The following is an 8,198-nucleotide window of genomic DNA, read 5'->3' on the forward strand; positions in this document are numbered from 1 at the left end:
ATTCGTCCAACAGAAGGTTAGTTGGGTCTAGGTTTGAGAAAGCTTATTTAAAGGACATAAGGTTTTGTCAGCCGTACTGCATAGCCCATATGCGTGGTTCCCATTAAAAAGACATTAAAATAACTATATTATATAAAGCAATAATAATTCAAAATATAGTACGTAGAGAATTTAATCAACCTTAACCATTAAGGGACCCAATACCTCATAATCCAAATGTGGTGTAGTTGTTATTTATATGAATATTATTCGATATATATAAATAGAAAAGAGGTGAAAAGGAAAAAGATTTAATTATGAATAGACTTTAATTAGTTCTATGTTGAGAGTTTTAAGATATATTAGTTGATTTATATTAGTTCACATGCATATATGATATGAATAAATATATGGGGAGAGACTTTCTCTCACACGTGGGTGCGTAGGGGAGGGTGCAAATCTAGGACTACATTGAACCAAGTTGACTTGTATGTGAGCACGACATGCACGTGTCAAATGTCGGTCGAGGGTAAAATTTATCCCAATGAAACAACTAACATTTTCTCCTATATAAAGAGATCATGGACGCAGAAGCGAAAAAATCTCCATCCACCTTCGTACCTCAAACTTTCTCTCCATTGTGCATTTTTCGCTTAATGCATGGTTTGCCCATGATAGCAATCAGATACTTTCTCAGTTCATCACAAATAACCAGTACTTAGGGGGTGTTTGGTTTAGGAGAATGGGAATGAGAATAATTGATTGTCATTGTTAATGTTTGGATTATAGGAATAGTAATACAAATAAGGGAATGAATCTTGAAATTAAGTAATAACTCATTCTCATGTACCTCTCCTTCAATGAGCCATTACCCTATTTTCATCAATCAAAATATTCCCTTATTTCAAAAATACCCTTGACTTAAAACTAAAATTGTCTCCCTTAATATCAAATATCAAAGTATATTTATTTATTTTTTCTTTCATATTACTTCTCTCTCCTTGTTCTCTCTCGTCATATTTCTCTCTCATCATTTTATCACACACATTCTCTCTCTTGAATCTCTCCTATCACACTCTCTTTCCTTTTTTCTCATTATACTTTCTCTCTCATCATATTTTCTCTCTCCTCAATCTCTTCCATCGCACTCTCTTCCTTCTTTTTTTCTCATCATACTTTCTCTCTCCTCAATTTCTCCAATCACACGCTCTTTTCTCTTTTTTTCTCATCACATTTTCGCTCTCACCACGCTTTCTCTCTCCTCAATCTCTCTTATCACACTCCCTCCTATTTTTTCCTCAACATACTTTCTCTCTCATCATACTTTCTCTCTCCTCAATCTCTCCCATCACTCTCATTGCCCTCTTTTTTCTCATCATACTTTCTCTCTCATAATACTTTCTCTCTCCTCAATCTCTCTCATCACACTCTCTCTCATTATTTTTTCTCATTACATTTTCTTTCTCTTCATCCTCTCCCATCATACTTTCTCTCACATCATATTTTCTCTCTCATCATGCTCTCTCCTATCACACTCTCTTTTCTCATTTTCTCTCATCACACTTTCTCTCTTTTCATTCTTTGTCATCATATTCTCTCTCATCATACTTTCTCTCTTATCATTCTCTCTCATCATATTTTCTCTCACATTCATTTTTCTCTCGCATCTAATTTTTTCTCTTATTTTCCTTTAAGGGTAAAAAAGGAAATTTTGATTTATTCTGATAGAAAATATGCAACTAACCAAACATTGCTTTTAAGAGTGATATCCATGCTCATACCTATTCCCATTCCATAATACAATGATTCCCATTCCGATTCCGATTTCTATTCCTAGGAAAGAATCAAACGCCCCCTTAGTTGTGTTCATGGTTTTGCCATTATATCTTGAGAAACATATGTCCATCATAACATTGAAGCATAGTCGGAGGAGGATGAATATGTTTTAAGGAAACTACTAGAAAACAGACTGCTTTGCCCCTCCACTATTTTTGCACTTTGCCACTCGATTGCTCAGCTGCTTTGCCACTCGGCCGCTTTGCCCCTCTGTCGTTCTGTACTCAGCATCTCTTCCACTTAACTCCTCTACCGCTCGACCAGTTTGCCCCTTAGTCGCTCTGTCGTTCTGCACTCTACCGCTCAACCCTCGCGGACTCAGCCGCTCTGCACTCTGACTCAGCAGTCATCCATACAAGACAATCGAGTCATCCCAAGCAGCACCCTACTGGGTAGTCTGAGATTATCTTCTCAAACCACTCTCACAGATAAAATGAAGTTGAAGTTAATTAAAGTTGTACTTTCAATTCAGCTAATTCATCAAATATCTTTGGTAGATTGTGTAACAATCTAAAACAAATTCTTCTCTATTGAGATGACCATAGAAAATGTTGAGGTGTAACAAACTCATCACGTGAATGCCCCTCCGCCTTAATTGGAAATGTTCCAACTAATCATGGGGAAAGGCTAGAGGAAATTCACTAGGATGAACTTTAAGAGGTGACAGTAGAATATGCTCTTTTACTTGACCACGCTCAATCTAGCCCAGTTCTTGACTGAGGATCCTTCCAAGCATGCTGAGGATGCTAATGTTCACACCATTAGGGGACTGGAGGCATGGACTCATTCTAAGTTCCTTTGCTAAAACTACATTCTCAACTGTCTTGGTGACTCGTTGCGTTGTACTCTGTGTATAACACAAAGAGAACAGCTTAGGAGCTATGGGAGTTCTTGGACAAGAAATACAAGATGCAGGATGCAGGTACCAAGAAATTCATTATGGGTCGATTCCTAGACTACAAGATAGTTGACTCCAAGACGGTGATCAACTTAGTCCAAGAGCTTCAAGTGATCTTGCATGAGATCCACTCGGAAGGCATGGTTCTGAGTGTAACCTTCCAAGTGGTGGCTATCATTAAGAAATTGCCTCTCAGCTGGAAGGACTTCAAGAACTACCTGAAGCATAAGTGGAAGGAGATAAATGTGGAAGAACTCATTGTTAGACTTCAAATTGAAGAAGATAACAAGAGTTCCAAAAGGAAGTTGTTCTCTTAGACTACTATGAAAGCCAACGTGGTCGAGCATGGTGAGAGCTTGAAACAAAAGAATTCCAAAACTTTCAAGATGGGACCCAGAGGAGGCATAAGCAAGAAATTTTTTGGGAAGTGCTTCAACTGTGGTTGAATCAGTCACAAATCTTAGGAGTGCAAAAAGCCAAAAAAGAAGCAGGAGACCAACCTGAATGAGAGACCAGAAGTGGACGACCTCTGCGCCTCGATCTCTGAATTAAACCTGATAGGTTCAAAACCACGATAATGGTGGATTGATATTGGAGCCACCAAACATGTCTACTGCAACAAGGAGCTACTCCACAACTTTGAAAAAGTCAATGGAGACAAACTATTCATGGGGAACTCAGCAACCTCAGATATCATGGGCCAAAAAAAAGTGGTGTTGAAGATGACCTCAGGCAAGGATCTCACTCTGAACAATGTGCTGTATGTTCCGGAGATTCGGAAGAATCTAGTGTCCGGATCACTTCTGAGCAAGCATGATTTCCACATTATTTTAGAGTCAGATAGAGTTGTTCTGTCCAAAAATGAAATATTTTTAGGAAAGGCTTATGTAACCGATGAACTGTTTAAGCTCAGTATAATAGCGATTATGCCTAAGGTTAATAAAACTGCCAACTCTTCCATTTAAATGCTTGAGTTTTCATGTTTGTGACATGGTAAACTAGGACATGTTTGTTAGAGTGTATACTAAAAGTCTAACTTTTTGTATAAATATATAAGAATCACATTGGTCACATGCCTGCATTTATGCTAAGTGTAGTTGTCCATTTAATTTATATTGTAGATAGCATGGTGTGAGGAGACATACAGAATTTCATGTTATCAAATCCTTATAAATTATAAACAGTTGCTCACAATCAAGATGGAATGAGACAAACCATTGGAGTGGTTGTAGTGTAATTAGCTATTAGTTTTATCTTGACTAATAAATTATACTAGTACACTATGAGTGTATCACTACAACAAAAACCCTCATAGACATCGGTTTTCCACCGGTGTCTATTACATTTTCGACCGATGTCTATGAAGGCGATGTAAAGGTCTGCCATTTTAGACATCGGGTTATAACCGGTCTATTATCACTTAACGACATCGGGTGTAAAACCGATGTAATATTATATGTTAATAACACCAGTTTTGACAGCGGTATACAACCGATGTAGTATTAGTTAAGGACACCGGTTTTGCAGCGGTGGAAAACCGATGTAATATCAGTATTGTTTAATGACACAAATTTGATTTTCGAAACAGTGAAAAATCGACAGTATCCAAGAAAATACACAAATATTCACAAATTACACAAATATTCTTCTTCTAACAGTATCCATAAAATACACAAATATTCACAAATTACATAAATATTCTTCTTACAACAATATCCATAAAATACACAAATATTCTTTTTACATCAAAAGCTAATAGATATTGTACACATCAAGGTAGAACATGGTGAGTCAAAAATCAAGCTAAGGCTACATTAAATTATGAGAATCAGAATCTGTTCAGCTTTCTATACTGCTCCATTCTTCTTACGCCTTTCATTTCCCTAATCTCACCACTTTTCACCTTCAAATGCCTAGTTTTCTGAGTTAAAACATCCACTATTCTAATATGTCAAACAAAAGTATCATTTGGTCTACTTAACTACAGCAAAGAACAAAAATAGAAGAATTATACATGCTGTAGAAGTCCTAGAATATCACCATCAGAAAGAAATTGACATGGGACAATATACGCAATTTACATTCCATGCAAATGCATGCATCATCCAAAGTTTTCAAAAATCAAATACCTTTCCTACTCAAATGTAATCTAGCATGCATTCAGCCCACTCGAACCACACTTCATCAATTTCAACTCTGGAGTACTTGAGATTTGTAAACTGTAAAAACACATAAATAATATATTAGTAAACCAAGACCAAAAATCATAGTTGAAAAAGTAGTAAGAGCACCAAGTAACAAGATGACTAATTTGAATGCTTAAAAAGAGACACATTCATCATTTATCTCAACCACATCATATAGTGATAGATCTATCATTCCTGGGAACTTAATATATTCCAAACTAGAAATTATTGCAACAAAGTTTTCTCATAGTTGCAATTTAACTAATTAATCCATTTTCAATCCAAATCAATTTAACTAATATACTCACTGCTTCAATAAGCATCTACACTTCAGACTCCACCAGATGTGAACCAAATTTAGCGAGCCCAGTTTTGAGTTCATCATGGGATACAATGCCATCATTGTCAGCATCCATCATCTTGAACATCTCTTTAATGTCTTCCACTTCTTCAGTAGATAAGTGATCAGCAATAACCTAATGAATAATCAACCAAACCAAGTTATACTCTGCAATCAAAAACATCCCATTTAACTACTAATTGCAGTGAGACAAACCCTTAAAGCTCTCCTTTTGAATCTTTTCATCGTGAAAATTGTTTAAGTCTTGACTTGACAACATCACCAAGAGGTACATTTAAGGCTTTCTTTGCATTCTGAAGCCAATGATGCTCTGTATGGGGAAAAAATGTATAAGCATCAGTTCGACATAAGAAAGAAAACAACACCAAGTGTAAAACCCAAGAACAGGATGACAAGCTAAAGAAATATGGATACCATCCCAGATAATGAAAATGATCTCAATTCTCAAATTATCAAATGTTAGGGACACTTCCATTGAAGTTATATTAACAAATAGCATACAGTGTAAACATACCAAGCACTTGCTTTGCAGTTAACTGAAGCTTGGGATCAGGTTCCAACATCAGCCGAACTAAATTTTTAGCACTGTCAGAAATACTAGACCATGGTTCCCGTTTGAAATCTATTACGCCCCTAAGAATTGCTTGAGCAACTCCCTGTTCAGTTTCTGCAATTAAGAAATCATAGCTCGTTAGATAGAAAATGTATCTGAAGAAATACAAAAAGTGTATTAATTAATAGACAATAAGTATCTTATTAGCATAAAGTGATAGAACTAATAAAGAATATATTTATTCATGGAAAGCTTACAATAGACAATAAGTAACTTATTTGTAGAAAGTGGTAGAACAAATAATGAAGTGTGCAAAATGGATTTATTGATAGAAAGCTTACTAGCCCAAAATGGTGGAACTCCACACAGTAAGATATAGAGTATAACTCCAGCACTCCATATATCAATTTCTGGTCCATAATTCCGTTTTAAAACTTCTGGAGCCATGTAATAAGGGCTTCCAACTATCTCAGAAAATCTTTCACCTAGAATTGGGGTAAAAAGAAAAAAAAAAAATAAGTAGAGCACGCCCTTATAGTAAAACTAAACTCCAAGTTATGTTATTGAATGGAAGTGATCATTAATGAGACTCAACAAAAATGAAGATCATTAGTATGCATTCATATGGTAACTAATCATTCTAACTTCATTAACCAGGAGAACTTTAAGACTAAAATAAATAGATGAATACAGTAAAAATAAAACTCTCCCTCAACTCCACTGAACAAAAATTGCTTCTTGTTCAAGCAGTGCCATTACCAATAGTTCACTCCATTCATAACATTATGAACTTAATCTTCTCATTCCAGACACTCAGAGATCAAAATATTCAAAGTAGACATGAAAACAATCTCAATAAGTGCATTGCCAATAGTTCTTAAAATATTACCAAGGAGGAGAAAATAAGGAAAACATTCTTACGAAGTGTTCTTTTGTTTTAGCAAACTAACTTAGCGAAATGCAAGGAACAAAATGTTAAGTAAACAATGAATTGTGAGATAAATTCTTTCCTTAGAACAACATTAACGGCAATACATGAACTATTTTAGAAGACAACACTAGCATAGATAGTTCCACGGCTGCACCACATTGTTAGCAACACAAAATAATCAGATAAAGACAGTATCAGTGGAAGAAATGTTATGCTAATTATCTATTCTGAACCTAATCACAGGATTAAATCAATGTGCCCACATCCGTACCTACACAGAAACTTCAACTGGTCCAAGCTTTTCTAATTAGAAAGAAGACACTTCATCAAAGGGGGAAAAATCAGCAAGCAGTAGAAGATGAGGACGATTTGGACCTGCGAAGTTCAAAGTGGCGAGGGTCTTCTGGTAGGACTTCGCAGTACAAGCAGCCATACACCATGGGACCTAAACCGATAGATGATGATCGTTCTTTGTCAATGAAATACGCAGCGAAATCAAGTGATCATAGTGGGAAAGAAGGGAGGAAATGGGGGATGAAGGAGAAAATAAGTGTACCCAAAATGGCGCCTCTTCCGGCTTCATCAATGTCCATTATGCAGGGCTTCGCAGCCCATCTCAGAAGGGAGGAGCAGGAGAAGACATCCTCCCTTCTCTGCCCAAGTTGCTGCCAATTCCAACACAAGGAACTGAGGAAGGAACTCACGGATCATGAAGACATCCTCAACAATGGTCTTCATGACCACAGCTGTCACGCGCTCTGAGTAGTGGCCCCTCGCCACAATGCGGTCAAAGAGCTCCTCGCCCTCGCACAGCTCCATGACCAAATGCACGACTCCGTCGTCATCGCACACCTCCCGCAGGTTCACGATGTTGGAGTTCCTTGGCAGGTGCCGCATTATCGTGACCTCCCGCCGCACGTCCTCCACGTCAACCGTCGTTCGCAGGTTCCTCTTCGAGATCGACTTGCAGGCGAGCAGTTCCCTGGTGAAGTGGTCCAGGCAGAGGTAGGTGACTCCAAACTCCCTGTGACATAGCTCGCAATCCAGCACGTACTTCTCCTCGATCTCGCCCACCGCCCTGGCGTCTCCACTAAGAACCGCCGCCATTCACTTGGAGTGCCCGCCGCTGTTCTGGCGGAGGTGGTTCTTGTTGGCTAGTGGGCGGGTGCCGTGGTCATGATGGGGACGGGGGAAGGTCTTGATGTCCTCCCGGGTGATGACCTCCTGCAAAAGGCAGCAGTTTCCCATATCGAGCTCGGATCTGATACCTCCGCTCACACAAATCGACCTAACAGCATGGAAGTGACTAGAGTTTCACATCAAATCAAACTCTCGCAACCACAACGAAAAAGAACCATTTTTTCCCTTTTGATTGGGGAAAAAGAGATAGAAGCAACTGAGAAAGTGTCCGATTTGGGGAAGGTGAAACTTTTATCGCCAATTGGACCAACAAA

At 38.0% G+C, this 8,198-nt stretch overlaps 1 pseudogene; it reads right to left on the reverse strand.

Annotated features, from left to right (window-relative positions):
* Positions 1-2,515: 2,515 nt before the first annotated feature.
* LOC122013519 lies at positions 2,516-7,851 on the reverse strand (annotated as a pseudogene).
* Positions 7,852-8,198: the final 347 nt, after the last annotated feature.

The sequence above is a fragment of the Zingiber officinale genome, chromosome 8B (assembly GCF_018446385.1).
Source record: "Zingiber officinale cultivar Zhangliang chromosome 8B, Zo_v1.1, whole genome shotgun sequence".
Classification (NCBI taxonomy): Eukaryota; Viridiplantae; Streptophyta; class Magnoliopsida; order Zingiberales; family Zingiberaceae; genus Zingiber; species Zingiber officinale.